Here is a 22,439-nt window from a genome sequence, read left to right as displayed (position 1 = left end):
TGAGCTCCTTGAGTTCTAGGATCTTGCCTAGATCCATAATGCCTGGCAGACATGTTCAATAAATATTTGTCAAATGAATGATGAATAAGTGAACAAATTAAAAAAACAGCAGAGGCTAATAAATCAATAATTTCTGTTTTACCACTCTGGTTATTTATTTATTTTACTACTTATAAACTTCCATTGATTCCCATAACAGAAACATATTGATTTGCAAAATTACACATGCAAAACGTAAAACACTCTGAGCCCATATTAGCATACAAAAGAAAATAATATGTGGTATGGAGGGCATCTTTTTTAAAATAGCGGAACCCAGAATGGAAATTAAATTTGAATGAAGATGTTAACTGAGCACAGAGGCCTACTCTACTCCCCATCTTATAAAAAATTCTTATAAATGAAGAACAGATGCAGTATTATAATAATAATTTTATAATGAATGTTGACAACTAGAAGGAGTACCACCTATGGACAAGAAATTTTAAAGATTTAGTGGAAATTAGAGTGGCCAAGGAGATCAGAGTCCTCAGACACACATAGGAAAATTCAAACTGCTGTAATGTAAGCAGAGCTCTAAGTCTAGAGGCAACAGAGAGTCAGAAATGGAAAGAGCCCTGGAATGACTGGTGCAATGATGAACTGGGAAACTGTATACGGAGCTGATGGGCCAGTCATCCCTCTCCTCCTACCCGCTCCTTCTGCCCTGTCTGTTGAGCAGCACAAAACAGACATGTTTTAACTCACACATTCAAATGAATAGGGCAATTCACAGCTATGAATAGGGCAATTTCCTCAGAGAGTGAGAACTCCCAGAAGGGCACTACTAGCACGTGAATGTCTCACATCTCAGCAGCATACTCAGTCTCTTGTATGAAACCTGGAGACAAAGTCCTGTGCTCAACCCTCATCCAGAGACATGCAAATAGGAATACACAAACATACAGGTGGGCAGGTAACTAAAAATCTCCAAAAATTTGAGAAAAGCCAAAATCATGAAAGAGATACTGAACCCAGCAGTAAAAGCAAACTCTGGAGAAAATAAAGCCAACAGAGGTCACAGGTGAACCCTTGAAAATAAGAGTCAAGTTCTCAGGAGAATGAGAGAAGTTGCCCTGGTGAAACATCAGAAGAGATTATTATGAAAAGATTACCAGTTAGAGATCTTAGGAATTATAAACCTCAGTGGATGGGCCGAATATCAAATGGATACAAGTTGAAAGTAAATTTATGTTCTTGATTGAATCAAAGGAATTCTTCCAGAATGCAAAGCAAAAAGGACAAAGTCCTGTTAAAATAATTAATTGGAAGGCCATTAGACTGAGGCAATTCCACTGCCTACATCAGCAAACTGAAACTCAACTCATTGTAGACAGTTAAAAAATAAACAAACAAACAAACTTGAGCTTATTCAGTCAGAAATGGCCAACTAACCTCTAAGGAGGGATTTTGTTGGAATGATTCAACTAAGCCCACTGCTCCACTGCAACCAACCCAATATTTTCTTTCCCTTGCTCCCGTATTCACCCTATAAAAGCCTTCTCCTTCATTCCCCTTCATCAGAGCCCCAAACCACCTGCATTCTGGAACTGCCCAATTCATGAACCAATAAAGCTGCCTCAATGTCTGGGGTGACATTTGAGGTTCACTGTCTCACAGCCATAGAGATCAAGGATGTGGACACACAAAGAGTAAGGTCAGGAGTGAAAATTTAATAGGCAAAAGAAAGAAAATAGCTCTCTGTTACAGAAAGGGGTCCTGGAAAAATGAGTTGCCAATCTGCAGTGAAACGCAGGATTTTTATAGATGAGCTAGTGAAGACGTGATGTCTGATCTACATAGGGCATGAAAAACCAGTTAGGACCAGGTGTGCCATCTGCATCAGGCATGAATCTCTGACAGCTCCCACCCCAATCTTTTATTATGCAGGTGGGTTCTCTGCCTGAGCTTCTCCATGTTACCCATTTCTTTCTTACTGCACACGTGCTAACAACAAAGGGAAGGTGGAGCCCCATGGTGAACATGCCTGGCCCCAAGTAGCCCTTTTCCATTGGTGTAGCTGCAGGCTTCCTCCCGTGCAAGCTTCCAGCTTCCTTATTTGTGTTTGCAGCTCCATCTTTCGGGATGCTCTTTGTTAGAAGAGAATTAATTTCTTGGGTTGCTTTTTGTTAGAAAGGAAGCTCTGCTGAGAACTCTTTCGCCCTCACTATCTACCTAAAATAATTTCTATCTCCTGTGTCACCACTGTTTGCTCAAATAAACTCTTTCATATTTAATGTGCCTCAGTTTCTCTTTCAATAGTCCTAACATAAAACTCAAGAGTAAAGGATAAAGGATAAAACTCAAGAGAACCAGAGAATCAATCCAGAAAAGCCAGCATCCATCAGATCAAAGTTCCTCAATGAAAGAATACTGAGAATGTAGGACTGTCAATATTCAAAGAAATAGAGAAAGGAAAACTTTAATAGTGAAAAATGTATGTCTTCCAAGTAAGCACATCTTTTTTGCACGTGACTTTGGAAACAATTCAAAATATTGAGAACTGTAATGGGTGGACGTTGGGGAAATAAGCATTGGGGTTAAAAATGCAAACTGGCAGAGCTTGCTTAGATGGCAATTTGGCAGTTTTTATAATAATTTTAAATGTACATATTTTGACTCAGAAATTCCACTTCCAATACTTAATTTTACAGAAGTGTTTACGCATGTGCATAAAGATATAACAACAAGGATGGTCATTGCAGCATTATTTGTGGAAAAAACGGGAAAATTAATCTATCAACAGAGGATTCCTACAATACAGTCATTCTATGGAATATTGTAAAGCCACTAAAATGTGCATCTGTTTATAAATAAACAAAGATTCAATGGAATCACATAAAACTATTGACAGTGGTTGTCTGTCAGGAAGAGAGAGGTTTTGTGAAGTCAGAGGAGTTGCCATGTTAAAGATGTTCGTCACTTCCTCTGCATTTTTCTGTATTATTTGGATATTTTACATTAGCCCTGAATCTCAACCATCTCTTATGGCAATGAGAAAGAGAGCTGTGTATTCTTGGACTATTCCACCTCAAGGCAAGTTATTTATCCATAGTTCAATTTTCCTAAGACACAACTGAGCACTAACCAGCACCACCCCCGGGGGGGTCTGCATTTACTTAAAGTTCTTCCAATTATGAAGCAGAGGTAGATACTATCCCAAGTTTCACAAATTACAGAGGACAACTGGAGAATGACAGAACAGTAGAATACAGAGAACACCCAGACATGATCGACTTCATCCCTCCATTTTATGTTTTTCTGGATAAGAAAACTTCTGGGAGTAGAACACTGGTGACTCAGTTGTGTATTATTTTCTTCGCCAATGCTTAACTCACACACCAACAAACAAAAAGAGCCATCAAGTTTGCAAAAGACAAATGGCACCGAAGAGGCACTCTCGGTCTGCAGTGATAGTCTGTGACTTGAAGTCAAGCACACCCAGGGCTAGGGTGGAAGAGATCCTTGGGAAGTAAATGAACTTACTTAGTTCCTTGCTTTCTACCTGCAGCCACTGGTGGCATTAGGCAAGAGAAGAAAAACGTGTTTCATCCCATTTAAAATACTTTGTGGGCATCTAACACTTGTTATGATGCACTGTGCTAATACTGACAATTCAGAAACGTGGCCTCATTCTTAAGAGAGTCTCTGCCCTTAAGGACCTTACGGGTGAGGGGTGAGGGGTGAGGAGTGAGAGGGTGAGAGAGAGAGGCAGAGAAAATAGACGTGCCATTCTAGTAGTACAGAGGGCTGAGTCAGGGGCCAGGGGTGGGGGCATTAATGGCTGTGTTTGTGACCCATTTCACAGAAGAGTTCCACTTGAGTAGACCAGTTCTGGTGTCTCCCACTCTTCCTTCCACGCACTCCTCATTCCTGCAATAGAGAATTATGGATTCCCTCTGTATTCACTATAAAGCAAAATAAGCTATTTTGATGTTAGTGAATGCACAAGAACACCCTGTCAATGTCAATAGGAAGAGCCAATACTTAGCTAAAAATTACACTTTCATGTTCTCTATCTCCCTCTCCTATATTAAAGATAAAAGTGAACCAAAAAATGACAAGATGTCAACTGGTCTTTGATAAGCTGAGGACTATTTTGGCAACCTGTATTCTGCACTCTTTTTAACAAGCTGAAAGGCTTTGAATCTTGCAATATATAAAAATAAGTCCAAGTTCTTTCAACTTTCTGTAATAGGAGATTTATTCTGATGTCCATCAATTATGATTGTTTTACGTTTCTTTTCTACATTACCTGCTTTCTGGTCACTGAAAAGGTTGGTATTTCATCCAGTTAAGGGACAAAAACACTGCTGACAAAACCCAACAATCTTTATTTTGAACTCATTAAAAAGCAAAGACAAAGTTAAGATTGACTTCGGGTATAACTGGCAAGTAATGAAGACGCAAACTTTATCTTCAGTAGCTCTAGTGTTCAGTTGCTACTTATTTTAGAAGGCACACACACACGCACACACTTTTATAAGAGTGCATTGAGAGGGGCTTAGAGTTAGGGTGAGAGGGAACTTTTAAACCATCTAATCTAACTTTGCTGTCAGTAGAGAGACCCGCTCTTCTGCCCTCCTGACTAATGAGATCTTCCTTCTCTGCTTGGATGCTATGAGCTACCAAAAGCTCACTACTTAACAAGACAGCACTGACTTTTAGAAAGTTCCTGTTGACATGGGAAGACATGTGATGAACAGAAGCGTACTGAATCATCAAGACTAAACACCTTTCCCTATCACCTCTGCCCTAATTCCTTTCTCCATCCCTTGTCCCCCTCCGTCTTTCAATCTCTCTCTCTCTGGACCTCCTTTTTTTAATCCCTTCACCACTTTCCAAACCCACCACTGCTCTTGTTCTCTTTCAAATCTCCCAGTGCTCCCTGACACCCGAACCTCTTCTTGATTCAATGCCCAATCCAGGGCAGAGCTTGCATGGGGCTTTCCCTGCAGAAGAAATGATCCCTTTGCTCTGATTACAAGGAGCCCACAGAAATATACAAATGATGCCATCCTGAGGCAACAGATAATGAAATGCAATCTTATAATATAGAGTGGCCTCACTGGTAGAAGGAAGAAAGGAAGAAGTTAAACATTTTAGTTTTTTGCCTGCCTTTTTTTTAAAAAGTTTTTTTTTTATTATACTTTAAGTTCTGGGGTACATATGTAGAACGTGAAGGTTGGTTACATAGGTATACATGTGCCGTGGTGGTTTGCTACACCCATCAACCCGTCATCTACATTAGGTATTTCTCCTAATGCTGTCCCTCCCACCATCCCCCATCCCCCATCCCCCGACAGGCCCTGGTGTGTGATGTTCCCCTCCCTGTGTCCATGTGTTCTCACTGAAGATGTAGAGGACCTTACATCACTGAAGGAATAAAAATGTAGCCTGCAGCTCCTGAATATTCCTAAATTTCCCTTCTCTTCATCATTATTATTTTTTAAATTTATCTGTTCTTTCAAAGACTCAGGTAAAAGCCCATCATAAGCCATGTCCACAGCACAGCTATTTCCACACACCGGCAGGATGATCTCTAAAAGCCCGGCTTTGTGGAGCCAGGTAGAGTATAAGGATGTCTGAACAAAGCATCACATTGAGCCACAAAGTTTTCTCCAGTCACTGTTCATATAGCAGTCACTATCTACAAGGAGAGTGCAGGTTTACTGTGGTCACAAGGTGAAAGAAAGGTCTGCAGAGTTGCTGTCAGGCTATTCATACATCTTCCTCTCTTTTAGTCGTTGATGGCAATTGCTCATCAATTCTTTGTGCTGCTGTACCACAACATATTTATTATGCCCTCAAAAGCAACACAAACCACCTAAACTCCTAAAACACAAAATAAGTTATCAGAAGATCACAGAACCAAGAAAATGAAAAGGATAGGCATGGTTTACTTATACGTTTTTCCTCTTTCCTGGGAGAAATGCTTTTTCAGTTCCTCCATTAATCAGAGAGGCTAACATTATCCTTCATCACGAAGGTTTTCGTGCGGCTTAGGAAACAATACCCCTAAATGAAGCCCTCAGAAGCAAACATTTTTCTTTGACCTTCACCTGCCCGCCTACCTCTCAATACCATTCTCCCGTGGGGCTAGTCATAGAAACCAGAACGCTAAAGAAACCAGAACCTAAAGCCAGTCGTGAAACCTAAAAATATTACTGTAACCTTCCCCTTTGCCTCTGTGTAAAAACTGGCCATAAAGAAATTATGTGGGTCTTAAGACCCCTTTCCAGAGACAGCCCTGACCCACACCCAGAATCAAGAAATGTTGCATAGAGAAGCCAAGAAGAATCTAGACAGACAAGCCTTGCTGGGTTTCCTCACACCATCTGTTATCATTAGATTATACCCTTTTTGTCTAATTATATATATATATATTTTTTTTTTGAGGCAGAGTCTCGCTCTGTCACCCAGGCTGGAGTGCAGTGGTGCAATCTCGGCTCACTGCAACCTCCGCCTTCCAGGTTCATGCCATTCTACTGCCTCAGCCTCCCAAGTAGCTGGGACTACAGGCACCTGCCACCACACCCAGCTAATTTTTTGTATTTTTAGTAGAGATGGGGTTTCCCCGTGTTAGCCAGGATGGTCTCGATCTCCCGACCTCGTGATCTGCCCGCCTCGGCCTCCCAAAGTGCTGGGATTACAGGCATGAGCCACCGTGCCCAGCCTAGTTATATTTCTACACACTGTTCATACTTTGTTAAACTTAAGCATAAAAATGGACAATTTACAGCATATCCTTGCGTCTTCATTCTGAGGGCTCCCATGTTGACACAACAAATTTGTATGTCTTTCTCTAATTAATCTGCCTTTTGCGAGTTGATTTTTTTCAGCAAAGCTTCAGGGGTCAAGGACCTTGGCCCCTACGGTTTTACACACAGGGACAGCAATCACCAGCACCCATTTCCCTGTGGCTTTACAGTATACAAAGCCATTTTGCACACCTGGCTGTCATTCCCTGATCTCATCTATCCTAACCCTCTCTCTTTGGTCAATATCCCTGAGCTGCCTAACCATCCAGCCCGTCCGTACCAAGCACATCCTAGCCTTTCCCTCAGAGTCTGCAGGTAGTGGAAATGGGTTAGAGGTTTGTTTAGGGCTGTATCTGGGCAGAGAATGATGCTATTCTGGCAGCTATACCTTGGATGCCACTGTGCAGTCAGTCAACCATGCTGTCTCATTCTAAAGGTGCCTCATTCTTCTCAGGCATGCCCAAAGAGTTATGCTATCCAATTTTCTTTAGAAAAGTCTGAGCAGCACTGCTGGCTCTGCAAGGGCATCACATTGGGATTTCATAACTGCTTGCCTCCCAGAGGAGAGTTTAATTCTTTAATAGTAAACACAGCTTCTTCCAACAGAAGCCTCTGAGGATGGATGCCAGGCCACTCAGTCTAAGCAATACGATTTCATATTCTAGATAGAGACATGACTCTGGTCCCAGTACAGCCTCACATAGGAAGGCTGATATCCCAGACATGTACAGCTCATGGGGGAAAAAGCAGGTAAATAAATAAAACAAACTTAACAACAAAAAAGACAATTTAAAAATGAGCAAAGGAGTTCAATGGACATTTCTCCAAAGAAAATATACAAATGATTAATAAGCACATGAAAAGATGTTCAACATCACTATAGAAAAATGCAAATCAAAACCACAATTAGATACTTCACACACTCATTAGGGCAGCCAGTATCCAAAAAATGGAAAATAACAAACACTAATAAGAAGGTGGAGAAATCGCAACCCTATACATTGTTGGTGGGAATGTAAAATGTTGCAACCACTGTGAAAGATAGTGTGGTGGTTTCTCAAAAAATTTAAGATAAGATCACCTTATATTCCAGTAATTCCACTTCTAGGTATACATCAAAAAGAATGGAAAGCAGGGACTCAAACAGAGAAATGTACAACAATGTTCACAGCAGCATTATTTGCAACAGCCAAAATGTAGAAACAACTCAAATTAGGAGATGAATGGATCAACAAAATGTGATAAGCACATAGGACAAAAAATCATTCTGCTTTAGAAGGAAATTCTAACACATGCCACAACAATAAGTGAACCTTGAAAACATTACAGTAAGTGAAATAATCCTGACACAAAAGGACAAATGTATGATTTCCACATACATGAGGTACTTAGTATAGCCAAATTCAAAGAGACAAAAGTAGAACAGTGATTACCAGGGGCTGGGGAAAAAGGGAGAATGGGGGGAGCAATTGCTTAATGGGTATAGAATTTCAGGTCTGCAAGATGAAAAGAGTTCTGTGGATGGATAGTGGCAATGATAGCACAACAATGTGAATGTACTTAATACTACTGAACCGTACACTTAAAATGGTTAAAATGGTAAATTTTATGTTATACATATTTTACCACAATAAAAAACAAACAAACACAAAAAACCATCCAGGCATGGTGGCTTGCACCTGTAATCCCAGCATTTTGGTAGGCTGAGGCAGGTTGATCACTTGAGGCCAGGTGTTCAAGACCAGCCTGGCCAACATGGCAAAAGCCTGTCTCTACAAAAAATAAAAAAATTACCTGGGTGTGTTGGTGCATGCCTGTAATCCCAGCTACTCAGGAGACTGAGACATGAGAATTGCTTGAACCTGGGAGGTGGAGGTTGCAGTGAGCAGAGATCACACCACTGCACTCCAATCTTGGTGAGAGAGCGAAACTCTCTCAAAAATAAAAATAAGAAAATTAAAAAATATTTAAGAGAGAGAGAGAAGAAAAGAAAAAACAAACAATCAACAGCTGGAAGGTTTGGACTTTATCAGCTTTTCCTTCCTACTTAGGTTTCTCCCTAAATAATCCAAAGCCTTTCTCTGAGCCCCGGGTTCCCTCTTCTCTCATTTTTAGGTCTTTCACACTTCAGAACTTTTCCTCCACATTCCAATAAGCAAAACTTACCAATTTTAGATGGTACTTCTGCTTCTCCTGCCTAGGAAGCAACTAGCTAAATACATCTGTCCAGCAGTGGGAGACATGGAGTAACGAGGCTTCCACTCGTCTTAAATATAACAGGGACTTTGCCATTCTGTGTATAGTGTTCACTGAGGTCACCCACATTCAGAGACTTGCATTCCCAGGTAAAATCTGTGTTCTTACCTATAATCTACTCAGCTATCCTTCAGATGGCTCCCATGCTAGAGCACACCAGGGCCTTGGCTGTCCACTCCTTACCCTCTTGGCCTATTCTTCTCTGCATGTACCTGGTTTCATCCCGCCTAATCTCAAAGGTTTGTGCGAATAAAGCCATGTGTATAAGTTTGGGAATGGGGGCACCACTTGCCATTCTAACATATCACATGCTAAGGAAGAGGGGGGAAACTGTGTTCCAAGAAACATAACAATGTGTAAATCTTCACATGAACCTTGAACACAATAGCATCCAGGAAAAGTTTTATGGGCATACAATCAACAGTAGTTATAGCAGAGCTCTCTTCATTGCTTTGTTCTTGTTTACTACTTTTACAAAAAACAAAACAAAACAAAACAAAAAACCTTGAGTTTTACACTGTCTTAGATCAAACAGAAACACATGCAGTTTCACACATTTTGCAGTGGCTATTTCTTTTTCTGACAGGTTGACCTCTTTCATCAGTTATATTACTTCCCCTAAGTTTGGGGACAGTATATGTCCCAATCCACTTTTTACTGTCCTCCCAATATATTTATGCAAAAAGTTAGGTTCAAAGGCTGAGACACTTTACTTATTGCCCCAAGCATCTGCTCTTATTCTACGGCCCAATTTACCTTTTGTAGCCCCAGCTTTTCATCAATTTTCAACAAAACCCACACAAATGGATCCACACTAACATATTAATGTATATTAATAAACTTATACAACATACTTCACTTATTTTCTGTGGCTACGGCTTCTTGGCCTTTAGCCTAAGAACAAGTGTATTATCTGTGGCTTTCATGAGGACACTTTAGAATACCAGGGCATTTGGGGGTTCTATGGCAAACCAATGGGATGACATTTCTAGGCAAAATACAAAAGAGAGTTAACATTTAAGGAAATTCTTCACTTTTCAAAGTATGTTGAGAGTGAAATTATAATATGAAGGTTAGATAACACATGAGACAACTACAGAATTTCTCACTTACAATGGGAAGCTCCTGGGAGTAACAATGTGCTCTTTTCTGCCTTTGGAGTATTTCAGTGGAAAGATTATTCCTTTCAACAACACTGCATAGCTATCATCTTATTTTATGGCACAACAAGGTGTTCCAGGCACATCTCATACTATCACTGCTACAACTCTAGAAATAGGTCTTCCCTCTAAGGATTCCTGTGTTTTTTTTAATGGAAAATATTATTTAGAAACCAAGATCGAAGTACTAAGAAAGCTCAGTGTTATTTGGGGTGTCGCTTCTCCCAGACCCTCTCAAAGCACAAAGCTAGGAAATAAATGCACACACATATGCATTTATTTTGACATTTATCTATCTATATATATTAATAACCATGAGTTCCAGACGACCTACAGAATGGAAGAAAATTTTTGTAATCTATCCATCTGACAAAGGGCTAATATCGAGTCTACAGGAAACTCAAACAAATTTGTAAGAAATAAAAAAAAAAAACCAACTCCTTTAAAAAGTGGGCAAAGGACATGAACAGACACTTCTCAAAAGAAGACATTCATGTGGCCAAACATGAAAATAAGCTCAACATCACTGATCATTAGAGAAATGCAAATCAAAACTACAATGAGATATCATCTCATATTAGTCAGAATGGTGATTATTAAAAAGTCAAGAAACAACAGATGCTGGTGAGGTAGCATGGAAAAAGGAACACTTTCACACTGTTGGTGGGAATATAAATTAGTTCAACCATTGTGGAAGAGAGTGTGACAATTCCTCAAAGATCTAGAACCAGAAATACCATTTGATCCAGCAATCCCATTACTGGGTATATACCCAAAGGAATATAAATCATTCTATTATAAAGATACATGCATGCGTATGTTCACTGCAGCACTATTCACAATAGCAAAGACATGGAATCAACCAAAATGCCCATCAATGATAGATGGATAAAGAAAATGTAGTACATATACCCCATGGAATACTATGCAGTCATAAAAAGGAACAAGATCATGTCCTCTGGAGGGACATGAATGGAGCTGGAGGCCATTATCCTTGGCAAACTAACTCAGGAAAAGAAAACCCAACACTGCATGTTCTCACTTATAAGTAGGAGCTGAACGATGAGAACACATGGACACAGGGTGGGAAACAACATACACTAGGGCCTGTAGGTGGTGAGGGGTCGGGGGAGGGAAAAGGAGACAGGAATAGCTAAAGGATACTGAGCTTAGTACCTAGGTGATGGTTGATCTCTGCAGCAAACCATCACGGCACATATTTACCTATGTAACAAACCTGCACATCCTGGACATGTACCCTGGAACTTAAAAGTTAAAGAACTTAAAAACCATGGGTTCCCACTATCTCAAATTCCAATTCACATCCAAAGTTCATTTTTCACTTCCCCTTTTCATTTTTGTAAAAATTCTCTTCACTCATAGTAAGAAACCTGGCTCCCGGTATATTTATTATTTGTATGTATTTGTTCAATTCCCTGATATATAATCTATCTGCCAACGCTGCCAGACCATTGCCTCCTTCAAACAGCTTCCCCACTTAGCTCCAAACCACCAATGCCTCCAACAAGTATTAGGGGAGGAAAACAGGAAGGGTGCTTCAACTTTTCAGACCTATTGCTCTGGCTGCTGGCAGAGAATAGACTTGAAGAGGATGAGAATAGAATCCAGAAGAACAGTTAGGAGTCCACCTATTCACCAGTTCAGACAAGAGACAAATGACTTAAGAGATAAAAATAAGTGACAGAATCCAAAATTTGTCTTGGAGTTAGAACTGGAGAGGTAGCTGATGAGTCAGCTGTTTGGGGTGGGTGTGAGGGAAAGGAGGAACGGTGGGCGATTCCCAGGGTTTGACTCAGGCAACTGATGTGGAGCTTTGACAGAAAAAACAAAAAAACAAACAAAAAAAACTGAGCATAGAAGAGGTTTGGAATGAGGTGAAAGTTATCAAGGGTTGTATTTTGGAATTTTTATGTAAGATTCCTGTTAATATCCAACAGGCCACGCCAAGTCAATAGGTGAAGATTGACATCATCGGTTTCAGTAAACATGGCATTTAATATTGTGGGACTAAAAGAGATCAGGGAGAGAATGGAGATAAAAATGAAAAGTGAGCCTGAGGCCAAGCCCTACAGCACTGCGTCAGAGAGAGGAAGGTCAGAGGAGGATGAGCCAAGAACAGAAAGACAGGAGCGGCTGTGAGGTGGGAATGTAATTGTGGCCAGGACAGTGGTGGCCTGGAAGCTAAGAAAAGACAGTGTTTCAAGCAGGAGGGAACATCTAACTCTGCCCCAAGTTGCTAAGCTGTCAAGTCGAGAAAGAGAAGTGCCTAATAGACTTGGCTTCAAGGAGATTGTAGAAAGAGCTTGATAAAAGCATTTTTCTGGTGTGATAAGGATGGTTGGAGAAACACTGAACAATGAATGGAAAATGTCTTTCTGGCAATATGGGGGAACTAGTTATCAGGAGAAACTTTCCTGATTGAAAACATATAAAACAGTTAAGACGTTTATTACATTAGTATTTTATATTAAAAATAGGTATAAAGCACCCTCAGGAAAATGAGAGCTTTAATTATGTTTCATCAAAATAAATACTGATGGTTATTAATTATATTCAGAAAGGTTTTACATCTATTCTGTTAAATGTCTTCAAGGACTGATATGTTTTTAGCAAAATATTTGCAAGTGTAAATATCATTTCTCTTAGATTTAAAGTGATAGCTTTCAGGACAGAATTAGCTTCTTCATTGAATTTTGATTTGTGGTAGAAACAAATGTCAGCTGTCTACCAAATGTGGATCTAGCACATCATTCTCCGGCACTTTCCTTTTCTCTCACGCTTAGCAGCTGCTGAAATGGAATCAGTGATTCTATCTCAGTTCTGAGAGTCCCACAGTTTTTATCTTGAATTTTTTTCATCTCTCATTAGTAAGCACTTCTCATTTTTTTACAATTTATTTTTTGCTTTTATAATTATTTTTAATTGACACAATCAATGTACATATTTATGGGACACAGTGTGATATTTTGATACATGTATACAAAGTGTAACGATGACATCTCAAATTGTTTCCTTTATTAATGCAATTTATTTTTAACTTTCGAGACTTTGGTATATTTAAGAAGTTTCTCTATGTCCTCATTTTTATATCAAAACCCCTTTTCTCTTTTTCCTTGTTTTTTGTTCACTTTTTTCCCCTTTTTTTCCTTTTTCTGGCGGGAGTGGGGGCTTCTGCTTGGACCATGCTTTAATTTTATAAATATCTTTCTCCCTCATTTTCTGTTCAATTTCTTCTTTTCTTTGCAGTAGCAGAAGCTTCTGCCTAAGCTTTTGTCTAATTTTATCTTTAAATGAAAGCTGGCTGTGTCAATTTTTATAAATACAAAATCTGCAGACTACTTTCCCCTTAGTCCTAGCATTTTGGGCATCCTTAGAAGGGCAAAATCTTGCCAAGACTAGAAAAATCAAGATTCTTTAATTTGAAGACAAGTCTGCATTCAGGCTTTGCATAATCTTAAGCATATGACACAAAAATCTTGCGCCTTTCAAACACAGCTCTGCCTGCCAGAGCCATGGACTGGCAGGGCTTTGGAAAAGACCCACTGCATTTTCCTGAGGTTTCTTTCATGTACTGTTTTTGTTTGCTTGTTAAAATACAAGGATATTGTTGTAGGTACTTCCTGGAAAGTAAAAATCCAAGCAGTTGGCTTCCACCATCACATCAAGCTGTCTGGCCACAAAGCCCAACGCAAAAGCACTTGCATTGCTAGTAGAATCCACTGCAAACCCCAGCTGACTTCGGCAATGGCTATTTCCTGGGCCACTGCATCGGTGGACTTTAAGATTCCACTTTGCAATTTGCAGAATTTGGGTTTGTGTTTCTTGTCATCTTTATAATCTTCTCAGGGTCTTTCCACAATATTCCAGCCAGTTCCAGTGACTGATTGATAACCAGATGATTTTCCTGGCTCTGAGTTTGAAGAAAATGCACCATTAAATTACATTCTCTTCTCCTGTACATACTGGGAGATAAAGGAGAAGGAAACTACAGGTGGCTGGGAGTTTCCATGTGTTGCTGGCTACAGCCACTTCCCCTCACAGGGATCCAGACTGGATCCCAGCTTTTCCACTTCCTGAGTTCTGAGTGGCTGGCAAAAGATGTATTCTCTCTGCTTTGGCAAAAATTTTAGAATGATATTTATATTCACATCAAATTTCATGTCCAAAAATTTCTGCTTCATCCAACACCAGAACATTAAGGATTGTATCCACTGGCTAAATCTAATTCCTTGGTCTTCTCTTTGGGATATGCCCTCCAAGTGAACATTGCCACAATGATGCTTCATCTTATTCGTGTACACTTCAGCATGGTCTCCAGGATTTCTGCCTCAGATACAAATAATCTAAGCAAACTGTGGCAAGCATTTTGTGAAATGTGACACGATCTCATTTGTTTGGATAGCCAGTTCCCTTGGTGTGATGATTTGGCTACCACCTATTTCTCCTTAACATCTTTTTTTCTTCTTAAAGAAATTTCCAGGATGAAAATAAAAAATGAATTACCTTTTGATGAAGCAGTACTCTCTCTCTCTGGAAATCTACCTTGAAGATACACCCTCACTAAAAGAAACAACACATGCAAAAAATTGTTCACATGGGATTCTTGCTAGTAGTAAAATATTGGGAAATAAATATTCATCAGTAGGACAAATGGCTAATTCTGAGTCAGAGGAGGGAAAAGTACCAGGTGAGCCTTAGATATTCTCTTGTGCCAAAAAGCAAGGAAGCTATCAACAACCACTGGAACATGTCTAAAGGATCCAAGAATCAGTTTAAAGAATCGGTTTAAAATCACTGACCAAATTCGGGACACTTTGAGTAGCAAAAGCAATATTCAATGACTGTAAGTCACTATAAAACACTGAATAAAAATCTGTAAGTCCAGTGATAATCAAAAAACAAAAGGAAGAAAAGAAAAATGAAAATTTTTCATTACTATGTATCATTATTACACCAATTCCTTATTCTAAAATGTTGGGGAAAAGCTGAGTGTTGGGAGGGAAACTGAGGCAGGGCTTGCATAATGTCCTCTGGAATATGTCTAGACTTGCTGGCTCCTTGCTTCTAGCCCTCCTAGCCTCCCAGGATCAATTGTATTCCCATTATCTCAAGTAGCAGAACATGCTCCTCATAAATGCTAAACTCACAGCTATAGATCATGCACCTTTCCTTTCAACCTCCACATTCTCACCACCTGTTTCTTTGTTGAATTACCAATAAATAGTGTGGGCTCCCAGAGGTCAGGGCCTTCAGAGCCTCCATGATCATGATGGCCCCCTGGTCCCACTTCTCTCTCTCAAACTGTCTTTTTCTCAATCCTTTGACTCCACCGGATTTTGTCACCCCCATGACCTGGTGTTCGGTCTGATCACCCCAACACTAAAAATCAAAAATTAAAGGGAAAGAAGTAAGCATTTACCCTAACTTTTCAGGAGAAATTGTGCCTTATTCCCAGATGATGAAGGAAAGCTTTTTAAAATAAATGTAGAAGAAATGCTAGAATCAGAACATGATGGTCAACGAGGTATTTGCATGGTGCCAAATATTACTATATTAGTTTGCTAAAGCTGCTGTAGTGAAATGCCATACACCGAGTGGCTGAAGTAACAGAAATGTAGTGTCTCCGGGTTCTGGAGTGCAGAGGTTCAGGGACCAAGGCACTGACCAGGCTGTTTCCTCCTGAGAGCTGAGGGAGGGCTCCATTCCAGGAGAGGCTTGTAGGAAAGCATCTTCTCCTTGTGTCTCTTCACATCATCTTCCCCCAGATGTGTCTGTCTCTGTGTCCAAGTTTCCCTGTCTCATAAGAACACCAGTCATATTGGATTAGGGCTCACCCTAACCACTTTATTTAACTTTATCTCTGCAAAGATCCTATTTCCAAATAAGGTCTCATTCTGAGGTACTTGGGGGTAGAACTTCAACATATCTTTTTGACAGGGAACACAATTCAACCCAAAATTACCTTAGAGGTGACTTGCTCATGTTAAAGGAAAACAGGATATGTTTGCAATATAAATATTTGGTGATCACAAGCTTTATTAAGGGATCCATGTGAGCATCAGTAACAGTGGGACAACCTGACCTCGTGTACCTCCTGATGTGACACACTAGGAAGTACACAGCATCACCTACACAGTCTGCTGGCCACACACAGCAAACCTGAACCCAGCCCAGTCTGCAGGCCTTCCTTCAGTTTACGGGAAGGAGAATCAAGGCAAATGCAAACCAAGCATCGCAAAGTCATATTCAGACAAATTCGGAATACAAAGCACTCTACAACACATCTGAGCTGCAGACGTCAACGCCATAAAAATAAATGTATCAGAACTTCTCTAGAACAGGCTTTAAAAAAGCAGATCAATAAGTAACAATATATGGCTCTTGACTGTACTCTGGTTAGGGAAAACAAGGGCTTTATAATAGAATTTTGAGACAATTGAGATTTGAATATAGACTGAATATTAGGGAAGTAGTGGGACCACGTGCTTCCTGATGTGCAGGTATTGTACAACGTTTTATAAAGACTGTCCCTATTTTTAGGGGAAGTAGAGGAAGTGTCATGTTGTCTGCAAAATATTTTCAAATGGGTTTTGTTACATCAATTTGTCATGACTGGAAGAGATTGTCACACCAACCCTTTACTCTGAAAATTCATGATGAAAGGGAAAAGGGGGAAATTATACTCACAGCAGATTTGGCAAATCTTAACAACTGTTGAATATAAATGGGAGAATATATGAGTGATCATTTTACTTCTTTTGAAAAATCTCACAATAAAAAGTTGGAAGAAAAAGATCTAATTAAATAGATACTCCTGTTCACGGATAAAAGAACTTAATTTCATTCTCACCAAAATGTCTCATCTATTAGATGCACGTACACTCAAAATCCCAGCAGGGTTGTGTGTGTGTCACTTGATAAGCTAATTCTAAATTGTACATGTATTTCAAAAGGGCCAGAAAATAGTCAAGATCCTCTTGAAGGAGATTAATAATGTGAGATTTTCCCTGCCATATATCAAGACTCCTAACAAGGCTAAAAGTGATTCCGACAATGTGGTATTACTGCAGGGATAGAAAAATATACCAATGGAACAGAACTGAGAATCTGGAAGCATAGAAGCACAGAATTTAGGATAGTGATAACGTCCAGGGCAGAGGGTAGGGTGGAAGAGGGATAAGATTGCAGAGACACCTACAAGATTTCAGTGTTCTAGAAATGTTTTATTTCTTAGGCTGGTGATGTGTGTATAAGGGTTCAGTTTATTATTCGTTAAATAATACATATTATGTATTTTTATATATGTTATATAAAATTATATATGATATATATATAAATAAACAAAAATGGAATTAAGTGGCAAAAATCTGTTTATAGGAATTAAAAGGTTTATAGGAATTAAAAGGTAGCAATAAAAAGTATGGAAAACTCTTTAAAGACACTTTAAAGAATGAAAGAAAGAAACTTTCATTATGAAGGAAAACGAGGCATTAAGACTGCAGTCGACAGAGGCTGAAAAGGTAGCGTTTGGTCTTGTTTGCTAGGTTGTTTTTTTACTGCCACAAAAGATCCCACAGAAAGGGAAATACTGATAATGCAGGAGAAAAAGGCAATGATTGTAAATGCCACAGCACAGCCACAGCGGTTGCCTTGGATTAGATCAGAGACATTTTCAGAGGGACAACAGAAACTATTGTCACAGGGGTAGAAAGCATTTCAGATTTAAGGTTGGAAACAAAAATGCTCTGAGTTGTCGGCTTCTCCTTCTTCAATGAAGTACTAGACAAAACCATTAATCTAGAAGATAGTGTGATTGCAGAAGGGGATGTGAGGTTTAAGAGAAGGAGTGAAAAGGCCTTTTGCAGGGAGTAGGAAAGTCAACGCTTCAGGAAAATGTAGGAGGATGGCTGTGCCGTGATGAGCACCTATGTGAAATGTGTGGTCCTGAATTTACAGTGAAATGGGTCAGCACAGCTCTGACATTTTCCCTAGCTACTTTTACTTCAGAAGATGCTTCGGTGGTTTCCATTAGGTAACCACCTAAGGATTCCGTCAAGGATGCAAACATTAGCACAGACCATGGAAGGCAGGTGGCGCAAGGTAGGAACAGAAGACTGAAGGGAGTTATGGATTTTTTTTTAAAGTAGTGGATGGAATTCCACATGTGGGCTAAGAATTACTGAGGTGGCACGGTAGAGGAAATATACATAGAATGTTCGGTACACAGGTGATGCTATTCTTTCTAATAATACAACCTCAGATGTAACCATGTGAATGGCTGACTGAGATGGTAAGGAAGAAATGACTACTAAAAAAATCAGTGAGATTAGGAAGCTGAGGCTGGTGGATCACGAGGTCAGGAGTTCAAGACCGGCCTGGCCAGGATAGTGAAACCCCATCTCTACTAAGAAGTACAAAAATTAGCCGGGCGTGGTGGTGGGCGCCTGTAATCCCAGCTACTCAGGAGGCTGAGGCAGAGAATTGCTTGAACTCAGGAGGCAAAGGTTGCAGTGAGCTGAGATTGCGCCACTGCACTCTAGGCTGGCGATAGAGTGAGACTCTGTCTCAAAAAATAAAACAAAATAAAATAAAAGTTAAATCAAATTATATAGCCAAGATCGCACCACTGCGCTCCAGGCTGGCGACAGAGCGAGGCTCCATCTCAAAAAAAAAAAAAAAAAAAAAAAAAAATTGAGAAGGGTATTAAATGAAGACTTAAAATTGATGTCAAGGTCGCTAGGAATAATAACATGAATCTGGAAATAAGAAATTCTGTGAAACTGCAAGCCACTTTTCAACTGTGATTTATAACCAATGTCCTAACTTTTTAAGTACTTTTTCTAAGTGTAAAACTGTATTTATACATCTTAAATGCCAGCCCCCTGGTACACATGTTACCTTGTGACTGATTTGCTAACTAATAAAGAGACCATTTGTAATTTAATACGCATCTTAGAATTACCCATACTCTAAAAAGGTTCTCGTTATCCAAAACAACAGTTTGCATAAGTTGGGCCATCAATGTAGTATCTCTCTCTTCCAAAGGACTCTGTTTAGATAATATTTATTAAGCTAACATGTTAACACATGGCGTCTAATAAAATCCCAAAAGAGTGATGAATACCTCACTGTGCTGGGGAAAAAAATAAAACTCTCAAATACCCTGAGGGGGGGAAGAAAATCTGTTTAAGGTTTTCAGAGCTGTATTCAAGCAGCAGATGGAGGAATAAACATGCCACTTAGAATTCCTATACCCTTCCTTGGGCAATATAAAATGATATAAGAAAGGCCAAACTGGCTTAAAAAATAATCATCCACTGCAGCAGCCTCTCTACAATGACCAGAGTTAGGAATCATGAGGGATTAATAAACAGTGGGCCCCTAACGTATTTAAACATTCTCTTAATAGCCACAAGGGGTTGGCAAACATGGATTTACGTAGAACCCACAAAACCTAAACATAGGCCACCATTCTACCATTCTTTTTTATGAGCTAAAGAGGCCATATAATCTCACCGGTAATACAAGTTTGGTGTTCTGCAGGAAATTCTTAGACTCCACTGTATACTATTGCTAGAGTGTACAAAATGTGTCATATACTCTGCTAGGAATAATGATACAAATAATAGTAATTATTATTATTATTATTGAGATGGAATCTCACTTTGTCTCCCATGCTGGGGTGCAGTGGCACCATCTCAGCTCACTGCAGCCTCTGCCTCTTGGGTTCAAGAGATTTTCCTGCCTCAGCCTCCTGAGTAGCTGGGATTGCAGGTGTCCCACCACCACACCTGGCTAATTTTTGTATTTTTAGTAGAGACAGGGTTTCACCTTGTTGGCCAGGCTGGTCTCGAAGATACAAATTATTAACGCTCCTCTTTAGGGTAACCTGTCCAGATAAGGAGAGATTCTGGTCAACTTAAGCAGAGAGAAACAAGGAGAAATACTAAAAACATATTGGTTCCCTTGGTCTATGCTTGACTTTCCTTTTTAACTCTCACAGAGTTCTTAGATTCAACCTCTGCATCTTTATTCTGGTGGCAAATAAAAGGACATAATTTTAAAACATTCCACGAGCAAAAGCCTGAAAAGTATCATTTCCTTGATGCCGAGGTCAAAGTGACCTTGGTGTAATTGTTTATTCCAATGACAGAAAGGTTGAAAATAATAGAGATGATGGTGCACAGCTGAGGGCTAAAGCAACAGAATAAAAATATCTGATTCCATGTTAGTACTGTCACAGGAAAACACAAAGTTCTTGTATTTTAATATGTGGTTTGGCATGAAATCAGTCCCCGATCAGAGCCACTAAAAGTATGCCTGAGTTAGCCTGCAGGAAGATTATGTTCTTCCTAACAAGAGATAATCTCAATTCTTCACGTTAAGGACCCCGAGAAATGACAGAAGGAACATGATGAGACCTAAAATGACAAGCAAAGGATGAAATTCAAGTTTTTATGGTAGTCAAAAGTTGTGGCTCTGGTTGTGGTATTTCTGTCTGTAGTATCTGTGTCAAGAGCTATAGAGGAGGGTCTGGGGCAATGGATTTTTCTGCAGTTTAGTGTGGGAGTTCATTACAATAAAATGATCATTAGTTCAGTATCACTATAATGTGGCAAAGTAATATAAACAGGAAAAAAAGAACAAGTGGGATTTTTTTCTCCTAAAAACCCCGATTTAAAAAAATGTATTTTAAAAAATAAGGACATTTTAAACATATAAAAGTTGAGAGAACGACAAAAGGGGAAAGTATTGTTTAGACGGAGAATTTCGTTTAGTTTATAGGAGGGGAGGCAGACATCAAGAAGTTAATTGTGGAAAGGTTTGTATTCTTTTAATTGCAGAAGTGAAGGTATAGTCAATATCAAAAACCAATTTGACCAGAGAGAAGTTTCCACAGGGTTTTCTGGTACCCATTCTGTATTTGATTGTCCTAGAAATAGAATTTCCTTATGAAAAGGAAAGTTTAATGCAAAGGAAGCAAATAGTAATCAGTTGCCAGGGCACACATGATATACTCAGCTCTGTCTTGGGCAATGTTTTGGGGAGCAGTTAGGGAGGAACATGTCTGGCTGTCAAACAGCAATGCCATGCACAGGAACACGAAAACATATAAAAGGCAAAGATTTCTCAAAGAACTTAAAACAGAACCACCATTTGACTCAGCAATCCAATTACTGGTTATATACACACAAAAAATAAATTGTTCTGTCAAAAAGATATATACACTCATGTTCATTGCAGCACCATTCACAATAGCAAAGGCATGGAATCAATATAGGTGCCCATCAATAGTGGATTGGATAAAGAAAATACGGTACATATAGAACATGGAATACTATGCAGCCATGAAAAAGAATAAAGTCATGTCCTTTGCAGAAACATGGATGCAGCTGGAAGTCATTATCCTAAGTGAATTAGCACAGGAACAAACAACCAAATACTGCATGTTCTCACCTACAAGTGGGAGCTAAGAACTGGGTACATATGGATATAAAGATGGCAACAACAGACAATGAAGACTACTAGAAAGGGGAGGGAGACAGGGGGCAAGGGTTGAAAAACTACTTACGGAGTACTACGTTCACTACCTGGGGGATGGGATCATTCATTCATACCATAAACCTCGGTGTTACTTTATATGCCCTGGTCACCAACCTGCACATGTACACCCTGAATCTAAAATAAAAGTTAAATTTATGGGGCAAAAAGGCAAATGTAAGCCTTCAAGTGTGTGACAGCTTCCTGACGGTGCCGACTGTGGCTTCTCCTGCTGACCTGGGTAAGAAGCAGCATTGAGCCAAAGCTGTGTCTGCAGTGAGAATCCGGTTTCCCATCTTGTCCATGGCAGCACTGCTCCTCAGAGGAAACACCTGTCTGCATGGGACAAGGCTGATGGGCTGGCCTCTCTCTCAGGGCCTCAGGGGCTCAGAGCACTCAGAGGAGCCTGCTACTTCAGTGGCTCTCCTGACCTGCCCATCTCCTCACAGGGCCGGAAACCTTCAGTGGGTGGGAGGGTAGGAAGGCAGGGATGAAATAAGCAGTCACCTTGGGAGTTTTGGTAATTAGGAATTCTGTGAAGAAAGTTTGAAAACATGAGCATTTGGTACATTTTGCTTCCATTATCTCCACTCAATTTGAGGATTACAATGAAGAAATTAAACATGTGTACAAAGTAAGCAATAAAACTATTTTTAGGCAG

The 22,439-nt window shown here is 39.7% G+C and overlaps 1 protein-coding gene across 1 annotated transcript in view; it reads right to left on the bottom strand.

Annotated features, from left to right (window-relative positions):
- The window catches only part of PLD5 (phospholipase D family member 5), a 423,368-nt gene that overhangs the window by 278,137 nt on the left and 122,792 nt on the right, over window positions 1-22,439 (bottom strand). The window lies entirely within an intron of this gene.

This window comes from Macaca mulatta, chromosome 1 (assembly GCF_049350105.2).
Source record: "Macaca mulatta isolate MMU2019108-1 chromosome 1, T2T-MMU8v2.0, whole genome shotgun sequence".
NCBI classification, from domain to species: domain Eukaryota; kingdom Metazoa; phylum Chordata; class Mammalia; order Primates; family Cercopithecidae; genus Macaca; species Macaca mulatta.
The sequence above is the reverse complement of the archived record's forward strand: the minus strand, read 5'-3'. Positions and strand labels throughout refer to the sequence as shown.